The following is a 21,164-nucleotide window of genomic DNA, read 5'->3' as shown; positions in this document are numbered from 1 at the left end:
CTTGCATTTCACACACACACACCGCCCCCCTTCATATAGGGGTTTGGGGTCGCTGTGGACCTTGTCGTCCCCGCAGCCGCCCTTCCCTTTATAAGTTCCGGTGTCGCTGTAGGGGCTGCACGTCCTTTGGAGTGTGAAATGGCTCCGGGGCTGCTCCGCTTCTCTGTCTTCGGTCCACGTAGACCCGCCTTTCGCCTCGGTTTCCAGCCCAGGAGACGCCGCGTCCTCTCCCTGGTACTGAGATTCTGGAGTCCTCCCCACTCTCCTGAGACAGCCTCTCCACCGTGTTCTCGTGTCTCCCTCAGGTCCCGTCCTTCTCCTCAGGCTTCCCCTTCGTAGACCCCCTTCCTCTGACTCCGCCCTTGTGAGAATGAACTGGGCCTGCCCTGTGCTCTCCACTGGTCTTACGTCCCGCCTTCCACCCTACTGGGAAGTGCGCTCCTCCGGGAGGCAGGCATCTTATTCCATCCCGCTCCTTCTGTGCGGCCAGGGTGATCGAGAGAAACAGGGTCCCAGAGAGGGAAGTTGAGAAAGTGAGGGGAGAAGAGTGAGGAGAACATGCCAATGTGGAGAATGAATGAGGCCCTTGGACGAAGATAGTAAGAGTGAAAAGTGGGGAGGCGGAGGGGGGGGGTCGCTGGGAGTAGGGGCGGAGAATGGAAGTGTGGAGGAACAAGGGCTTCTGTACTGAATCAGGAATCCCTAACTGGGCAGTCATGGTGGGTAGTCACATCCCAGGCCTGTGACTTCTTTAAAGAAAGGTTTTGAAGGCAGTCTTGTCCATTATTCTTATGCATTCAGGTTAACATATCTTCGATGTGCCAGAAGTGTTATCCCTCCAGACTTGACCACCTTCAAGAGCATGTCATCTGGTTAGCTGTCCTGTAACCTATCCCTGCCTCCCTTAATTGCAAATGCATAAAAGAAACTGCAAAACTGTCATTCTAGGGAGTATTTGGGATCTTGCGCCCCAGTATGTATTTTCAGTTTGGCTCAAATAAACTCTTGAAACATCAGCAGGAGAGGGGAACAAAATGAGCAGAATTGCAGGAAAGAAAGAAAGATGGCATTAGATGTACAGAGGGAGGGAAGAAATTGCATAGTAGTGAAGAAAGGGGGGCTCCACTTCAGGGTACATATCCAATGGAAATGAAATCATATTTTGAAGAGATATCTATACTCCCATTAGAATTACTGAGTTATTCACAGCCAAGATGTGGAATCCACTAAACTTTTGACAGATGAATGGAGAACTTAAATGTGATCCATACATGTATACACAATGCAGTATTATTCATCCCTAAAAATGAAGGAAGTAATGAACATGGTTGAAACAGGGGAACATTATGCTAAGTGAATAGAGCCAGACAGAGAAAGGCAAGTATTGTATGGTCTTGCCACGTGTGCTATCTAAAAGTCAGAGTCATAGAACCAGAGAGAATGGTGGTTACCAGGGGCTGGGAGTGGAGAAAATGAGGAGACGGTGGTCAAATGGTACAAGCTTTCAGGTGTAAAATGAATATGATATGGCTGTCTATTGCTTCGTGAGTACACTTAATCATGTTGTATTATATACTTGAAATTTGCTGAGATGTAAGTCCTAAGTGTTGTCACCACATGGACATAAAAAATAGTCATTGTGAATTGACTGATAAGTTAATTCAGTTGATTGCGATATTCACTTTGTATATGTAATTAAAATGTTCGTGTTGTATTCCTTAAACACCCATAATTTGTATTTGTCCGTTATGCCTCAATAAACCTGGGAAAGAAAAAGTAGGTGGGTGGTGTGCTAGTCTTGCCTCCTGGATGGTGCTAAGTCCCGCTTCCCATTAGATTGCTGAGGGATTTAACACCATCCAGTGCTAAATCCTGCTTACAGTGACATCTTTTGTGTACCCTGTCTAAAAAGTGGCACTGAAATATTCGGAGTGGGCCCAGCCTCAATAACATTGAAAGTGCTTCAGGTGACTCTAGTGTGTATCTATCATTGAGCAGCAAGGCTCTGGGTCCTCCATTTCTGGGGGCGGAGATTTGGGGTGGGAGTGAAGGGGCTCTGCACAGGTTTTGATCAGGGCCGGGTCTTGAAGAGGGGACTTGAAGAGGGGACTGTCAGGTCATCCGAGGTTCCTGCTGCTGCAGTGTATGTGAAGGTGTGACAAGGAGGGCAGTGTGATCTGAAGAAAAGAGAGGGGAACCTCACTTGGTCTCTGAGGAGCAGTTACTGTCCCTGAATGCATCCTGTGACAGGGGCAGCAGACATACCATCTTTCCAGGTGGTGGGGTCTTCCCTGTGTGTGGCACAGGAAGGGGGTATGTTGATAAACAGGTTATTTTCAACTTTCCAGATGGACTCTTAGAGACTCGTTGCCTGAGGAGGAAGCCCAGAAGAGGAGGAGGAGGAAAGAAACGGGTTCAGTGATGGCTCTTTCTCAGGTAAAGTCATATTCCCTGTTAATTGTTGTGCCTTTCCTCTCTGAAATGCCCATTGACTTGCTGATCTTCTCTGACTCTGACTTGTCCTTCCTGATGTTTATTTGTTGACACTGAACCTGGGCCTTCCCACTCAGTTCCTCTCATCTCCAGTTAGATTTCATTTCACTGGTGATCCAGTGACATGGGACTTGTGAAGAGGCTCCAGTGGGCATCATCTTGGGCAAAGCTTCACACCCTTGGATTGGAGATAGGGTGTGGGCTTTGTGGCATCAGCGTCATTAGGGAATGGGAATTATTCAGCGGTCACATCTGGATGCAGTGTCGCTTCTCTGTCAACTAGGATAAAAGACGATGCACAGAGAAGTCACGGATTGTTAGGCACAAATACCTAAGTTCTGGAAAGGGAATCAATAGGAGAAATGTTTCTGACTGCTTTTACAATGCATTTGAAGTTAAATGAGTGAGTCTCTGACTTCAAAATCTTCATGATTGCGAGTGGAGTGGAAAGTTCACAGACAGACATTGGTGACAGAGGGTGTTTTATTCCATCATGCATTTTAAATAGGAAGTCAATCATAATATCTGACAGTTGGAGATTCTTTAGATTCTTTTTCTCACATCCATTTCTCATTGGTTGCATTTTCATTCTGTGGTTTGTATCTTTTGACACATAGAACTTTTTGTTTGATAAAGATAACGTTCCAGCTTCATTCTTTTGCATGTAGATGTTCAGGTTATTTTGCACAGTTTGTTAAATGGATTGACTTTTGTCTCTGTTGTATAGTCTTGGCGTCCTTGTCGGAAATCGTCTGGCATATATACAGGAGTATTTTTCGGGGCATTCTCTTTTGTTCCTCTGGTTCATGTATCTGGATTCATGCCAGTGTCCCATCGACCTGTTTAATCTTGCTTTGTAATATGTTTTTCAATCTAAAAATGTGAAGCTCCAACTTGTCTTTTATTTCCAGAGTTTTGGTACTTCTGGATCTTTTTTGCTGGTTCCATATGAATTCTAGTGGTGTGTTTTTGTTTTTGTTTTCTTTCCTGTTCTGCCATCATTGCCTTTGGAATTTTGATAGAGATTCCATCGAAGGTGTAGAGCACTGGGTAGCCTGGGCATTTGAACAAGGTTAAGTCGTACAATTTATGAGTAAGGGATATTTTCTATTTATATTTACCTCTTTTGATTCCTTTTAGTAATGTTTTGTAGTACTCGGTGTGTAAGTCTTTCACTTTCTTGACTACGTTTCTTTCTGTGTTTCATCTTTTGTGATGCTATCATAAATTTAAAAAAATGTTTTAATTAGAGTTATTGCAACTTTTACAAAATAGTTTTCCACTTGTAACACTTGTGTGTGTGTGTGTAAGTGTAATCACTATGGTTTTCTACATGTAAGCCCATTTAATGTGGAAAAGAGAGTATTTTACTTTCAAAATGGATGACTTTTTTTTTCTTGTCTAATTGATCTGGCTATGACTTTTAGTACTTTGTTGAATAGTAATGCTGAGTGCCGCGGTCCAGCCACGACAGGATCCAGGAGGTCCCGAAGGTGAGCAAGGCGTCGGCGCGGGAGACAGTCGACTACACAACTCAGAGGCGGTATGACACTGTTCCGTTTTATTGTGATTTGAGTACAACTTTTATACTTTTTATTTTGGCATTTGATTATACTTTGTAGTTAAGGTAGCAGGGAGTTAAATTTCTGTGGTTAGGCGAAGCAGAAAATCTTATAGAGTATATTATTATTAATGTTCATGATTAACTAGTACATTTTTCTCTCAATCATTAGAACAGAACTACCTGATGGAACAATCTCAACTTTTAATTCTTATATCTATTATGTAAGATACAGTTTGATTTAAGTAAAGGTGATAGATAGATGTATTCATAACAGCAAGCATTGGCTTGTGGGCAGACATTGTTCTTCTTTCTGCCTGAAGAAATCTTTTAAATGCTGTTTGATTTATGCTATATCTAAAGTTCAAGCTGAACCTTTCTCATAGCTGTTCAAAAATTTCCTTGGTGCAGTAATGAGGAAAATATTTATAAAAATCGGTTTTACAAAGCTGCTTTCATAAGCTAAGTTTCTGTTCCTTTGTTTTTTAAGCACTAAGGAGGTCCTGACCTAGCCAGCCTTTCTATGAAACTTAAACTACTATAAGGCACATGAATTCCATCTTTATTCATTATATGTTTACTGTCTTTATTATAAGCTCCTGTATAAAGCAAAGGAAGATCAGGTAATCTTTTCATACTATTAGCCCTCCTAGGTGGATACCAGAGTTTTCTATTTTATCCACTAGGCCACAAAAGGAGGCCCTTCCATAGTAGGCACAGGCTTATGAGTAAATTTCTTATCCTTTACTAATTTTTCTACTAACTGCGTGGGAACAGGAGTATAAACTGGTTCTAGTAATTCAGCTTGTTATAATTTATTCATAATATCTTTAAGAGGCGCATGAAAAGGAATTTCCCTTAATAATTGTTCAAATAAAGGGTTTACGCATTCTGGACACATCAGGGTGACTAGATCTGATTCCATACGCGGGGAATTTACTATGTTTTCCTCAGAGCCAATTTTGAGGAAATCCATTTGTATAGCGTTTACACTTACTAGAATTTGTGCTACCCAAATTCCCCCTATTAATAGGATCATTTCTAAGAAACCAATTATCCCTAAACACATGCCACGTCTTCTTTCTTGACAATGCATTCCTTGAAGCCTCTGTCCCCATCTCCGGACCTTGTCACGCAGTAGGGTAGAAAGAGGACGCGGCAGTTGAGAGTGTGTGTCCTTGCTTTTTTCCTCACTTTAGAGCTAAAGCTTTCAGACATTCACCTGTCTGACAGTAGCTTTGTGCTTTTCATATATGGCTTTTACCACGTTGAGGTACTTTATTAATAGTTTCTTTAAAGGTTGTTGAATTTAGTAGATGCCTTTTTTGCATCAATCGAGATCATGTGTTTTTTCCTTGTTGATTTTCTTAATGTGGGTTAATTGATTTTTGTATGTTGAAACATTCTTGCCTTAACAGGAATAAATTTCACCTGGTCATGATGTATAATTCTTTTAATGTGTGCTGAATTTCTTTTGTTAGTACTTGTTTTTGCATCAATACTGATCAGGGATATTTGTCTTTTTTTTTTTCCTTGTGCCTTTCTTGGGTTTGCTGTCATGAAGACTCTATAAAATGAGTTTGCAGGTGTTCATTCTTGAATTTTTTAGAAGATGTTTATCAGGATTATTGTTATTTTTCTATCAGTATTTGGTAGAATTTAGCAGTGAAGCCATCTGTTCTGGGTTTGTTTTTTGTTGTTGTTGCACAACTTTGGTTAGTGCTTGAACCTCTGTAGTTCTCATGTGGTTCACATTTTTTATGATTGGTTCTTATATGTTATTAGGAATTTACTCATATATTTCTAAGTTACGTAATCTTTTTGTATGATATTTTTTATATTACTCTCTTCAAATTGTTTAAAAAAATTTCTGTGCCATCAGTTGCAGTGGTCCCTGTTTGATTTTTGATTTATTCGAATCTTCTCACTTTTCCTAGGATAGTCAGAGGTTTGTAAATTTGTTAATATAGTTTAAAAAAACAATTAGTGATTTCTGATTTGAGAGAGTTTCTTCTTTTTAAGTAATAACACTTAGCACCTCTTAGTGCTGCTATCATTGTATCTTGTAAACTTTTTGTCTGTTGTATTTTCATTGTTATTTTCATCTAGATTTTTTAAAAGTTCTCTTGTAATTTTGTTTGAACTATTGTTTGTTTAAGAAGACTTCTTTACTTTCCACATTTTGTGGATTTTTCTGTTTTTCTCCTGCTATTTGTTTCTAGTGACATTTCCTTGTGGTTAGAGAAGATACTTTTTAGAATTGCAATTTGTAAACAGTTTTCAAATTGCAATTCTATTTCAAATTCTATTTCAAATTTGTTTTGTGGCTAACCTGTGGTCGGTTATGGAGAATGTTTTATGTGTGCTTGAGAAAAATGTGTTTTCTGGTGGTATTGGGTGGAGTGTTCTGTATGTCTGTTAGATTCCATAGCTCTATGGGGTTGTCAACAACAGTGTTCTAATTCCTCATAGATCTTGTGTTTGGTGGTTGTATCCATGACTAAAACTGAAATAGTGAGGTCTCATACAGATTACTGTGCTGCTGCTTATTTCTACCTGCATTTCTGTCAACATTCACCTCATATATATATTTGGAAGATCTAATGTTATGTGCATCTCTGTAATTGTTAGAACATTTTGGTGAATGGACCCTTGTACCATTATAATGTCCTTTGCCTGTTGTCAGTTTTGTGTTAAAGTCGGTTTTGTCTCATATAATGTAGCCACCCTGGCTCTCTGTAGGATATGGTTTGCATGGAATGTCTTGTTTCCTCCTCTTATTATTCGCCAATCTCTATCCTTCGATTTGTGAATTTTCACAGTTGCAGCTCTTTGACTCAGTCTCATTCAGTCTATTTTTTCCTCCTTTTCTCTCTTCTTCTGATCTCTGCTGAGGCAGGAGCTCTGTTTAGCCTCCTTTCTCCACTGATTTTAGCGAAAATACATCCACTGTTTTCTGCTGTTCCAAGTATTTGGTGACATGTTCCTGGTTAATGAAAGATTTTTCTCCATTTCACTTTTGTGCCGAGTTTCAGTTATTTAAGAATTTTTTCAAGGACCCACTAATGTGATAATTTCTAAAATCTTATTTTATTAAATTAATGTGTAACACTAATAATTCCTACAGTCTTGAATCCTTGTTTTATCAGTGGAATCAACCACTACACTATTTGGCTTTTGTTAAAGCCTACATATCTAATGTAAATGGATAAAATTATATTTGTATGTGTCAATAAGTACTTTATAGGAATTGTAGTTTAAGTAGTCTTTATTTTCAGTTTGCATAATTTTTTAATAGTCTCCTTTAGTATTCAATCTTGAAAAATGAAAATAAGTATCACTGATAGACTTCTATGGACCTAAGATGCTCAAATACAGATGAATAAAAATGGCAGTGTATAAAGTCATCCAAAAATATGTCAAGAGACAACTCTTTTCAGTTAATTGGTTTGTTTATATGTGTGTGCATGAACACATGAATGGTTTTATAAAAGGTCATGGTTTTTATAAAAGACATTAATATTTCATAAATAAGTTTTAATTTTTTTATCAGTTGTAATATCTTAAACATGGTCCATGATCTTAATTTTTTTCTACACACTCATGTTAATAATATCTCTACAGTAGAAAGTGTCATATTATGTACGTGTGTGCGCACGTGCAAAGGTAATGACCTTTCATGGAGTTCAGTGTCATTAACCTTGAACTTGTTTTAAGTTTTCTCAGAGAAAGCTTTGTGTACTTGTGAGGTTCTGACTGTTACATAACTGTTTGATTCCATAGGTTTAAATATAAACTTCAGCACCTGAGTCAATGTGTTTGCTGGGTCAAATCTTAGATTTTGACCTCAGGCAAGTTTCTCAGAGTGTCTGTCATGCCCGTTTCCTCTGTAAGACGGGAACAGGTTGTCTGTAGGGAGCTATTATGTTGATAACAAGTTAAAATATGTAAACATTTAGAGTAATGATCATAGGACATGTTCAAAAAATTTTAGTCAAGGCTGTTGTTATCCTCATCACAATTTAAGAATCTGAATTTTTTTCAAGATGCTGTGGTATTTGTCATCTCTGAAGATACTGCTCATGCTCTTGCTCATCCAGACACTGAATAGCACTCCTTGTGTAGAAGATAACATCTAACCCCTCTGTAGAGACAGCCTGGTGGTGAATTTTAATTGTAATTCCATATATTGTCCGAAAAATGAGAGACCCTTCCTGATGTACGGATGTGATAACATTTTATGGGAAAGTAGTAGAAACCACGTTTATGGCCATATAACTTGCTCAGAAATATCCAACATGGTTGTGTCAGACCACACTAACTGAATCGATTTTACATCTCTTTGCCCTTCTCATTCTGTGTGAAGGTAAGTACTGTCACCATTTCCTCTTGCTGAAATATGTTTCCTTTCAGGGACAGTTGACACTCAGCGATGTGTTCATAGAATTCTCTCAGGAGGAGTGGGAATGCCTGACCCCAGCTCAGAGGGCCTTGTACAGGGAGGTGATGTTGGAGAGCTACCGGAAACTGCGCTTTCTGGGTGAGGATGACTTCCCTCCGGGGTCAGGATCTGCCCTGTGTGTCTCTTCATTTTCCCGTGGGTGCTTCTTGGGAGCCTCTGCCTGCATGACTGAGATCGAAGCTTCGTTTACTGGGACATGAAAAGGCTTCACGAGGTGGCATCAGGACTTTAACCTCGTCCTTTCTTCAGGATCTATCTGCCCATGACATCAGGGGTCGTTCCAGAGCTAACATGTTTGTAACACCCTATGGCAAACTTAAAATATCGAATTCTTTGTTTTTTATCCCCATGTATTGATTGAGTAGCTTTTGGAAGAGAACTCAGTATCTGCATATGACACTGGTCCCTATGCACAGAAGGAGGCAAGGAGTCGATGGATTTGGGAACTATTTTTCTTGAGCCATCTGTACTATTCTCATTCCTCAGTTGACCAGAGGTTGGGGATTATGGCAGAACTACAGGTCTTCATGCTGCTTTCTTCTTATGTGCAGGAATTTCTGTTTCTGATCTGTATATTGTCTCCATTTTGGAACAAGGGAAAGCGCCCTGGATTCTGGAGAGTGAGTTGAAAATAGCACAAAAACCAAATCGGCAGAAATGTATCGAAGGGATGAAAACAGGTAAGATCTCAGGAAGGGAGAGAGGAGGCCAAAGCCTTCATCGTGTTTGCAAACCCACCCCAAGGGAGAATGTTCCGTGGGCAAACAGAATTTTTTTTGTGGAAACCTTCTAAGGTAACTTTTCTTCTTTCCAACTTTACAAAAATAAAAAAACATTATTTTTTCACCTTCAGTGGGACTGCAGTTCCAACAGAGACTAAGGCAGAGTCTTTATCCTGATCACAACACTGTTCTGTGTAGCACCTGTGACATCTTTGTTTCTTTGACTTGAGCGTGGTGTGGGCTATTTCAGTCGGTCTCTGTCCCTCTGGTCTTTCCTGAACTGGGTTCCATTGGATGCTCAGTTCTCAGTCCGTAAAGAGCAGAGCTGAAGCCCTGCAGTTCTGGTTTTTGGACCCGTTCTGGTCTCATCCCCATTTCCTGTGGTTGGAAGGTCTGATCAGAAGAGGGGACGTACTGTCTTTCCGTCCATTCCTTCTGGCGCCCCAGGAACTGCATGGGGCTCTTCCCTGTCCTGTCTGCCTGTTCCCGTCCCTCAGCCATTTTTTCTGTATGCCTCTGCTTTACACTTCAGAGGTGTGTGTCACAGGGAGGTGGGTAGGATCTTCTGTAACTGTTATTATGAAATCTCTAGAGACTGGACAGAGAGAGCATCTCTTCGGTCCCCAGTCCTACAAGAGGGGAGCACATTTCAGTCTCCCAAGCTCATAGCATGGTGTCTGTGGTGGCGCGTATGGTCCCATCATGATCCTACAGTGTGTGACTACATTCCTTGTACTTGTCTCTCTCTCTGCACCACGCTACATCGTCTGGAATTACAGACTCTTCTGGATTTCATGTTCTCTGTAGTTTGCATGGTTTGCCTCTGAAACTTGCCCATGAACTACACATTGCTAAGGTCTGATAGTTCAAAGTCTTTTGCTGGTGTCATCCACCTTTAGGGGATGGATAACTCCTGGTGGGCTCTACTGTGGAGTGAGTGTCCTTGGTCACAGAAAATTCTTGATGGAGATACTTTGACTGGTATGTTGAAATATTATCCATCTATGCACAGAGCAGCACTTGGTGTGCCCAGTAGAGCGGTCAGCATGTCCCAGGACAGTGACATAGAAAGTGTCACGACAACCTGACTGATAAGTGTTTTCAATTTTCTTTCTCGTTTCCGGACTGTCAGTAAACATCTCTCCGGAACTCTGTGATCACGTGGATCATGTGCACACATGTACTAACCAGGATAGAATTTCTCCTGGTAGAACTGTCCAAATTCACAGCCTCCTACCCTTGAGGCTACTGACTATACTGTCTTTCATGCCACGGTTCTCATTCCCTGTGTGTGCCGTTATGCACAGTGCCTCAGCAGGTACATTATTGAAGCTTATTGAGGGAGGTTATGAAGTTGAATGGTGCCTCCCTCAGTGAAGTCACTGTCATTTGTTTTTGTTTAAGCCAGTGATCCTTTCATTTTACACAATCCCTAGTATTACAAATGAACTTGAATTTTATTTATTTAGTCATTTGTTTTATATTTTCGGTGCTTCTTTAGTGTTTTATATATGGTATGTTTTGGAGGGTGGAATTGGGGAATGGACGTTGTTTGATATATATGACAGTATTTCCTTCTTTAGTGTGGAAGGTATGGCTCACTAGCACTTTACCCTAAACCCTAAACTTAGTTTAGAATACTTGAAAAGATAGTCTCAATTAATTTTTCTATTTCTTTTCGCTTGATTTAAGACCTCATGTTGTTACTCTTCTGTCAATTGAATTCAGTTAAAGTCTTAAATTTGGAATTTTTAATAGCTTGAGACTATGTATATATTTTTCATGTCACAGTCTTAATTTCAGGCAAGCATTAAATTTGTCATAGTTGTGTATGATTCATCGGTGTTTCTATAGAACATTTTCTCTTTTCTATCTATAATTTGTTGCGTTTTTTTTCAAGTTTCACTCCATTTTTATTTTGTTATAACTATACTTTTCTAATAATACTTGCTGTATCTGGAACCATTGTGTCCACGTTCATATACTATATTAATCCTTAAATATTCCATTGTATTTTACAGGAAGCTAAGCTGCTCTCTCATTTTAAAAACACCTCTCTCACTGTTTATAGCACCTGTAATTTCTGTAAAATTTTTAAAGTTCTGGAAATGGTATTTTCGAGCAAACCCATGAAGACAATTTTTTTTATCTTTGTTTGCAGCTGAACTCTGTTTAGCGTGTGCCTGGGCCCTGTTGTCCTCCCTCCAGGTTCTGTTGTTCTCTGGTTCTTATTTCCTTTGTATGTTGCTGACCATGTGTCTGCACATCAACCTCCTCTGTGGTGTCCATGTTACTTCTTGAAGATGTTTCTGCACGTAACTGCTGCGTTCTCCTTTCTATGCCAAGTAATTTGACAATTTTAGTACCTTTTATAAATAGTCATATAGCATTTGTCTTATTTATGAGTGGTAATTTCACTTAGCATAATGTTCTCAGTTATCTACATTGTAGCAAATGACTGGATAAGTGCCTTATTTTGAATGCTGAATCATATTTGATTGTATCTATTTACCATGTTTTTGTGCAGTCATTTCTCAACGATATGGGTTGTTTCTACCTCTGGACTATTGTGAATAATGCTACTGTGAACACGAGAATGCCAACATCTCTTTGATATTCTTTTGTTAGTTTTTTGTATATGTTCCCACAAATTGAGTTGCTGAGTCACAGGGTGTGTCCGTCTGTTCTCACTCCTATAATGGAGAACCCAAGTGGGTGGCCTATTAACAGCAGGAAATTATTTCTCCCAGTTCTGGGGCTGGAAGTCTGAGGTCGGGCCCAGCATGGTCAGATTGGGAGGAGAACCCTCCTCCCGATTGCAGGTGGCCGACTTCTCCTTGTCCCCTCGCAGGGCAGAAGGAAGGCTGGTTTCCGGTCTCTCGGGAGGACACTGATACTCCTCATGAGGGATCTGCCCTCCTGACCCAGTTCCCTCCACAGGCTCACTGTTGTCATTTGGAGGATTGCAGCATCGGAACTTTAAGGGACACCCATGTTCAGACTATAGCGGATGGTAATTCAATGTTTAATTTTCAGAGACCTGCCTCACTGTGTTTCATAGCAGCTACAGTATTTTACTTTCCCAACAGCAGTGTAGAATGCCCATATTTTCACATCCTCTTTGTCATTTGTTATTTTCATTTTTTTTTTTTTTTTGACAGCAGCCATCATAATGGTGGGCGGTGATGTCATGGTTAAGATGTGCGTTTCCTGATGATCCATGATACTGAACATCTCTTCATGTGTTTTATGCATCATCCCTAGAGAAGTGTCTACTTACATCCTTCATCCTTCATTCTCATTTTGAGATGTGTGGAGTTGTTTACATTGAGTGTAGAAGGTTAAGATACTGTGATTTGTGATAAGAAATATGTATGCGGTCTTCACAACCATTTCTGAACTGGGCTCAAAGGCTTGGAATTCACTGAGTGATAACAGCAATGGGGTGATCTCTTGTTATGACACGTGGCCTCTTGTCCTCAGTTTCTGCAGTCTCTTCAGGACCTTAAAGGTGAAATGAGGGTCTTATTCATTGCCAGTTCTTTCAGTCACATCTCTGTATGTGATTGAGGTGACTTTTGGAAATCCTCAGTGACAAGAAAGCTAGTTGTCAGGGGAGCCAACCATACAGTTAAGAGGGTTGGAGCTACGGTCTCACCACCTGACCTCTTGAGAGGGGAGAAAGGCTAGAGATTGAGTTTCATTACCAATGGCCAGTGATTTAATTAGTCATTCCTACTGAATGAGACTTTCTAAGTCTCAAAAGGAGAGTGTTCCATGTTAGTGAACCAGTGGTGACTGGGGAGAGTAGAATGCTAGAAAGGACATGAGAGCTTCTGGCCCTTCCTCTGTAGGTTTCCCAATGCATGTCTTCTTCATCTGGCTGTCTTGCCTTTATCCTTTGTCAATAAATTGGTTATGTAGTCAGTAAAATGTTATCTGATGTTTATGGTTTCTGAGTATTTTCTCCTGTTCCACGTATTGTCTTTTACTCGGTTGAGTGTGTCCTTTGCTGCACAGTAGTTTGTAATTTTGACGTAGTTCAATTTATCTGTTTACTTTGGTGTCATCTCGTGAATTATTGTTGAATCCAATGTAAGTTATCCTCCTGTGTTTCTTTCTAGGAGTTTTATAGTTTTCAGTCTTATGGTTTGGTGTCCATTTGATTTTTAGTTAATATTTGCTTATGTTGTAAGGATTTGTTCCAGATTTATTCTTTTTTATATTTATATTTTGTTTCCTCAACATCTTTGGTTGAATAGCCTGGTGTTCTTTGTTTTGTTTTGTTTTTTTCCATTGAGTAGTCTTGATAACCCTGTGGAATATCATTTGATTATATATATCTCAGTTTATTTTTGACTCCTCTATTCTATTCTGCTGGTCTATCTTTATTCCAGTACAACATATTTTGATTAGTTTAGCTTTGTAATAGATTCTGAAATATGGAATTGTGAGTCTTTGATTTTTATTTAAGTGTTTTTTTTCAATTAGAGCGTTTTGACATTTCATTTGAACCTTAAGATGGATTTTTGTATTTCTTAAAAAAAACGCTGTTTTAAATTTCCTAATAATTACATTGAATCTATTGATGGTTTTGGCTAGTGTTGACACTTTGACAATATTGTCTTCCAGTCCATAAACTTGGAATATCTTTGCATTTATTTGTGTCTTGTTTACTTTTTCCAGTATTGTTTTTTCATTGAGTACACAAATCTTCCTCTCCTTGCGTAAGGTTACACCTAGGATGTTATTTTATTTTTCTTATTTTATTATATTACTTTATCGTTTTTTAAATTAAATTAAATTAAGTTTAATTTAATTTATTATTATATTGCATTGTGGAATTAGTTAGAGGATTGTTCTTTCTTAATGTATAAAACCCAAATCAATTTTGGCATCTTGATTTCATATCTTTCAACTTTTATTTACTTTTCTTTCATTTTTGTTCTAGCGAGAACTTTCGGTATCATTTTTTTTTTTGATTAAAATTTTTATTATGGAGAATTTCAAACATTAAAATTAAGGGAATAGTATAATAAATTCCTTCTCATCTCATAATTTTAATAGTTACCAACTCATGACCAGTCTCATTTAATTTATACTCCCCATATATACATTCCTCACCCTCACCCCCTTTCCTAGTGGATAATTTTTCTAAACTTATTTATTTTAATAGTTTCAAGTATACAGTACATTGATTAGACATCTATATAGTTCATAAAACGATCCCTCCAATTGCTCCGTCCCTCCCCTAACCCTCCACCTAGCCAACCTATATATGCTAATTGCATTCCATATGCCACGCTCCCCATCCCCGTGACCATCCATCAGCTACTAATTTGTACTTCTTTAACCCTTCACCCCATTCTCCCAGCCCCCCAAACCCTCCTCCTAATTGTCCACTATTTTTGTGAGTTTGTTTTTGGTTAGTTTGCTTTTTTTATTCCTTAGATTCCATACATAAGTGAAATCATGTAGTCTTTATCTCTCTCTGTCTGACTTACATACCTTCTGGGTCCATTGAAGCAATATCTTTTTCCATCCCTTTCCTTTTAGTCTTTGTGTGTCTTTTAATCTGAAGTGTGTCTCTTATAGGCAACATGTAAGGGTCTTGTTTTCTTTTCCATTCATCCACTGTATCTTTTAGTTGGAACACTTAATTCTTTTCCATTTGAGGTACTTGTTGATAGGAATGTAGTTGTTACCATTCTTTATTCCTGTTTCTGATACATGTTTTTTCTTCTTAAAGCAGTCTCTCTAACATTTCTTGTAATACTGGCTTGGTGGTGATAAATTCCTTTAGCTTATTTTTGTCTGGGAAACTCTATCTGTCTTTCAACTCTAAATGAAAGCTTTGCTGCATAAATAATTCTTGGTTGTAGATCCTGGGTCTTCATCCTGTTGAATATTTTTTGCCAAGCCCTTGTGTCCTGCATAGTTTCTTTTGAGAAATCAGCTGCCAATCTTATGGGTTTTCCCTTATAAGTAACTATCTGTTTTTCTCTTGCTGCTTTTAAGGTTCTCTCTTTGTATTTAACCTTTGGCATTTTAATTATGATGTGTCTTGGTGTGGGCCTCTTTGGATCCCTGATTTTTGGATTCTCTGAGCTTCCTTGGATTTTATGTCTATTTCCTTTACCAAGTTAGAGAAGTTTTCTGTCATTATTTCTTCAAACAGCTGTTCAGCATCTGGATTTTTTTTCAGTTACACCAGTCAGATGGATATTTGGACCCTTAATAGTGTCCTGTATGCTGCTTAAATTATTTTTATAGTCTCAGCATCTTTTTTCTTGCCATTTTAATTGAGTGTCCTGATTGGCTTTCCCGTCTTCTAGATAGGGCATTTGATCCTTTTCTTTATTCACTTTGTTTATGCCTTTGTTTATTCCATTTACTATACTTCTGATCTCAGATAATGTGTTCTTCATTTCAGACTGGTTCCCTTTTATAATTTCCATTTCCATTTTTATCTCTTTGTTTAAGTTCTCACTGAATTTATTTACACTTCCCAAAAGTTCATTGAGCATCTTTGTAACCAGTGTTTTGAACTCTGCATCTGTTAGATTACTTGACTCTCTTATATCTGGATCTCTGTTCTGTTCTCTCATATGATTTCTGCTTCTTTGTCTTCCCCTTTTGGCTGCCTTTCTGTGTCTGTTTCTATGTACTAAGCAAAGCTCCTAAGTCTTCTGGTCTTATTAGTGAGGCTTTGTGAAGTAGGTGTCCTGTGGCACAGTCCTAAGAGGGATTCAGCTGCAGGCCAAATTTAGCCCAAGCCTCTGCCCATCCGGGGCCACCTCTTAAAATTCAGCAAGCAATCCACAGATACTGTGCTTATAGGTGCCTCAAAAGGCCACACCAGAAACCGAGGCCAGCTGCCTCCAGTGGAGTCTAGGCGCTGCTCAGCAAGGTGCATCTGACTCGCTGAGGATACACCTGGATGTGGCTTGGGTGGAGCTGCAAGTTGGGACAGGCAGGGTTTCAGGGAATCCTCTGAGCAGAACAACCGCTGTTATCCAGTTTGATGACACCTCCGCTATGGTGGCACTGTTTCCAGGCACTGGGAGGTGGGGAGTGCTCAACAGGAAACAATGGATACTGCAAGCACTTCTGTACTGTGCAAGTCTCACCTTGGTACTCACAAAATATCTTCCTGTAAGTCCCTGGTGCCCCCTGCGTACAGCCAAATTGGCACTGGTGCTCAGAGCAAGCAGATCCGTCACCGCGAAAATCCACTCATGGACCCCGGCCCCTTTAAGAGGCATCTGCCGGCTGCCACAGCCACTGCCTCCATCTCACTCAGCCACTCGAAACCGGGCAGCCTCACATCCTCGCCCCTACCTTCTGCCATCGCAGGGTGATTTCTTGGATTTCTCCCTAGTCGTATTTCTTGTTCATCTAGATCCCAGGCGAGTTTCTTTGTTGCTGCTCCTTGTTTCTGTCACAACTTTAATTTGGTCACCAGAGGGATGAATAGAGCCTCTATCATCTGTGCCATTTTTTTTCCTCTTTCAAGACTATTTTTAAAAGAAATATTGAGAATAGGCATCCTTGTCTTGTTCCTGATGTTAAAGGCTTTTAGTCTTTCACTTGTATGATGTTAGCTGTAGGCTTGTCATATATGTCCTTTTTTATGTTGAGGGACTTGGTTTTTCTTCTTAGTGCATTGAGGTTTTTTTAATCATGAAAGGCTAACTTGTCTCCAGTGCTTTTGCTGTGTCAGTTGAGGTGATCATGTCTTTTTTTCATTCTTTTCATGTGCAGTATTACATCGAATTATTTTTCTATTTGCAAACTACCTTGCATTCTCTGGTCATATCCCCCTTAGTTATGGTGGATAATCCTCTCAGTGTGTTACTTAACTTGGTTTATGCTTTTATTGATAATTTTTTCATCATTATTTATGAGAGATATTATTCTGTGGTATTCCTGTATTGTCTTTGTCTCACTTTGTCATTAGGGCAATTCTGGCCTCCTAGGATGAGTTTGAAAGAGTTCCCTCCTCTTCAGTTTTTTTGGGAGTCATTTGAAGAAGATTGGTGTTAGCTTTTTTCAGATGTGTGATAGAATTTTGTAGTGATGTTTTCTGTTATTTATTTCTTGAATGATTTTTGATTAGTCATTTAATCTCCTTACAAGTTATAGGTGTGTTCAGATTTTTTAATTCTTCAAGAGTCATCCTTGGTAGGTGATGACTCAGAAACAATTTCCAGGACCGATGGCTGTGCAACACAATCATAGTGACACAGCTTAGCTGTCGTATAACCCCAGTCGTGTTTCTTTCTAAGCTTCTGGTATTTGTTATAAGCCTTTGTGATCTATACTGCCTGGGTGTGCAGTCCTGGTTCAGAACATATCATCTGAGTCTGCGGGTTCGAGTTCCAATTTTTTTTCTGTCACTTTTTTTTGTAAATGAGGGTTATGTCCATAAACCTTGTGAGTCAACTGCTGTTATTTGAGAGTTTCCTACAAGACTTTTTAAAACTTAGAATACTGCATATTTTCTACCAAAGACTCATAAGTTGTTTTTGTTCAATAAGGTATACCAACTTTCTGGAGTCTTTATTATGAGATATTCTGCCTGCATCGTTTTCGGAGTTTTTCTTTTCTAATATTTTCCTGCAATTAATCAATTTTCAAAGCACAGACTCTGTATTACATATATTTTGGGCCAATGTACTGGATGAGTAAATGGCCCTGTGTACACAGAGAATCGCTCTATGGATCAGCTATTATATCCAGTCATAAAATCCCAATGGTGAATTTTGGCTCTTTCTAACATTCTTTTTTTATAAAGTTGTGTCTTTTCCTGACCTGATGCTCATGTAGTTTTTAGTTCTCATATGTGTGCTCTTTCGGGAACAGAAGTTCTTTCTTCATTCCTAAAGGGCAATGTTTAGAGTTTGAGAGAGATTGCTTTCTGTAATATAGTTACCTGTTACTCACTGTTGTTTTTCTCCTGGGTTCTTAGAAACTTTTTTTTAAATTAACTTTTATTGCAATATACAGATGATGATCTTTTAGGATGTCTTAAACAATATAACTACCATGTACCAGTTGTCGATGTTCTCAAAAGACTGTTTTTTGTGGGTACGGATAGTTTATGACATATATTTTGAACAGTATTTTGTTTTTAAAAGTTTTATTGATATTTTAATTTTCTTAATGATATGTTTGTTGTATAATTTTAGACTGTTCTGTGTTTAGATTAATCTTTACAGGTAACGTTGTTTTGGATTATTTACCATTATATTATATTGTCTATGCTTTAGTATTTATTTATCTTCAGTAGGTATGTAAAAATATGTATAGTCTGTTTTTCCTCAGTTTGAGGTAGTGGTATTGTTATTGACAAGTGATACTTATTTTGGAGTCATGGTTGACAAATACCCTTTCCTTGAAAGCTAACATAAGTTTTCATGATGTGTTTTTATCATAGGGTGTTTGAAACTAGGCTACCCTTAAATTCATTTGATTTGCATGTGACCACTATTTTGTTGTAATGAATCCTGTTTCTTTATTTTAGAAGTTTGTGGGTCATGTTCAGGGAGTTTCATAACTGTGTTCAGTATAACTTTACTTTTGGTGTGATATTGGATCTCGACATGGAATATTTACTTAGAAATGAATCAGTAAGTAAAGTATGTATTGTTAATTTCTTGTAGATATCTCTCCCTCATATGTGATTAAGAAATTAAAACCAACAAAATCCAGTAATACAGAAGGAGTATTCCAAACAGTGATGTTTGGAAGATATGAAAGCCATGTAATCGAAGATTTTTACTTCAGGGAAATCCAGGAAGATACACATGATTATGCTTGTCAGCAGAGAGGTTGATGAAAAGAATCACAAAAGAATGCCTTTAAGTCCTAAAAAACATCTCACTGATAGAAGAGGTGAACTTTGTAGCAAGCATGCAGGAAATGAGCCTATTGAAAACAGGCTTGGACTAAGGTTTCAGTCACATTGGGCTGATATGGAGATATTTCAAAGTGAAGGGAACGTTCATCAATATAATCCAGCCGAGAAGTCTTTCCACAATGGTTCCTCCATCTGTCCACTTCAAAGAGATTTTCCTAGTGTCCAGTCCACCATTTGTACTATATATAGGAATGATTCTAGGCATCCCTCAATATTGACAAAAGATCTGAAAGCATGCAGGAAAAATTCTTATAAATGTAGTGAGTGTGGTAAAGACTTTAGTACACATTCAAGCCTAACTGTACATCAGAGAATTCATACTGGAGAGAAACCTTACAAATGTAGCGAGTGTGGCAAAGCCTATAGGGTACATGGAAGCCTAACTTACCATAAGTTAACTCATACTGGAGAGAAACCTTACAAATGTAGTGAGTGTGATAAAGACTTTAGAGAACATTCAAGCCTAACTAAACATCAGAGAATTCATACGGGAGAGAAACTTTACAAATGTAATGAGTGTGGAAAAGCCTTTAGGGTGAATGGAAGCCTAAGAAGTCATCAGAGAATTCATAGTGGAGAGAAACCATACAAATGTAATGAGTGTGGCAAAGACTTTAGTGCACATTCAAGCCTAACTACACATCAGAGAATTCATACTGGAGAGAAACCTTACAAATGTAGCGAGTGTGGCAAAGCCTATAGGGTGCATGGAAGCCTAACTTACCATAAGTTAACTCATAGTGGAGAGAAACCTTACAAATGTAATGAGTGTGGCAAAGATTATAGTAAGCATTCAAGCCTAACTACACATCAGCGAATCCATACTGGAGAGAAACCTTATAAATGCAGTGTGTGTGGGAAAGCCTTTATTGGGCATGCAAGGCTAACTAGTCTTCAATTAATTCACAGTGGAGAGAAATTATACAAATGTAATGAGTGTGGCAAAGCCTTTAATGTGCATGCAAGGCTAACTAGTCATCAGATAATTCACAGTGGAGAGAAACCTTACAAATGTAGGGATTGTGGCAAAGCCTTTAGGGTGCGTTGTAACCTCACTTCCCATCAGTCTGTCCATACTGGAAAGAAACCTTACAAATGTAATCAGTGTGACAAAGCCTTCAAGGTTCATAGAAGCCTAATTTACCATCAGTTAACTCACAGTGGAGAGAAACCTTTCAAATGTAATGAGTGTGGCAAAGTTTTTATTGTACATTCAATGCTAACTACACATCAGAGAATTCATACTGGAGAGAAACCTTACAAATGTACTGAATGTGGCAAAACCTTTGGTTTGCGTTCAGGCCTAACTGTTCATCAAACAATCCATACCGGAGAGAAACCTTACAAGTGTAATGAGTGTGGCAAAGCTTTTAGGTTGTGTTCCTGCTTCAGTTATCATCAGTCAGTCCATACTGATAAGAGACTTTACAAATGTAATGAGTGTGGCAAAGCCTTTATTGTGTATTCAGGTTTAATTAGACATCAGAAAATTCATACTGGACTGAAATCTCACAGATGCAATGAGTGTGGCAAAGCCTATACTGTGCGTTCAAGCCTTACTAGACATCAGCGAATCCATACTAGAGAAAAAACCTTACAAATGTAACAAATGTGGCAATGTCTTCAGTTTGTGTGCACACATGACCAGGTATCAGGTTGTCCGTAGTGGAGTGAAACCTTACAAATGAGATGACTGGCAAGGTTTTTTTTTTTTTGGTAACAAATTCCACCTTTTGAGTCGCCAGAGAAACTATACTGGATAGAAACATTAAAATGTACTGAGTGTGGCAAAACCTTTAGTGTCTCTTCAAGCCTAACTCATTATTAGATACTTCATAGTGGTGAGAGGTTTTAGAAAAGTGATGGATATAGCATGGCTTTTAGGTGTTGCTTTAAACTCAAGATTTACCAAAAAGTTCGTACTTGCAAATTTTAAGTTAGAACTCCCTCTTTACTAGCTATCAGAATATACATTTTGGAGAGCAACCACAGAAATTACTGTGT

General features: G+C 38.7%; 1 pseudogene; it reads left to right on the top strand.

Annotated features, from left to right (window-relative positions):
- Positions 1–2,421: 2,421 nt before the first annotated feature.
- LOC102896782 lies at positions 2,422–20,848 on the top strand (annotated as a pseudogene).
- The last annotated feature ends 316 nt before the right edge of the window (positions 20,849–21,164 follow it).

Source organism: Pteropus alecto, unplaced genomic scaffold, assembly GCF_000325575.1.
Source record: "Pteropus alecto unplaced genomic scaffold, ASM32557v1 scaffold144, whole genome shotgun sequence".
NCBI lineage: Eukaryota > Metazoa > Chordata > Mammalia > Chiroptera > Pteropodidae > Pteropus > Pteropus alecto.
This window is presented reverse-complemented; position numbering and strand designations above follow the sequence as displayed.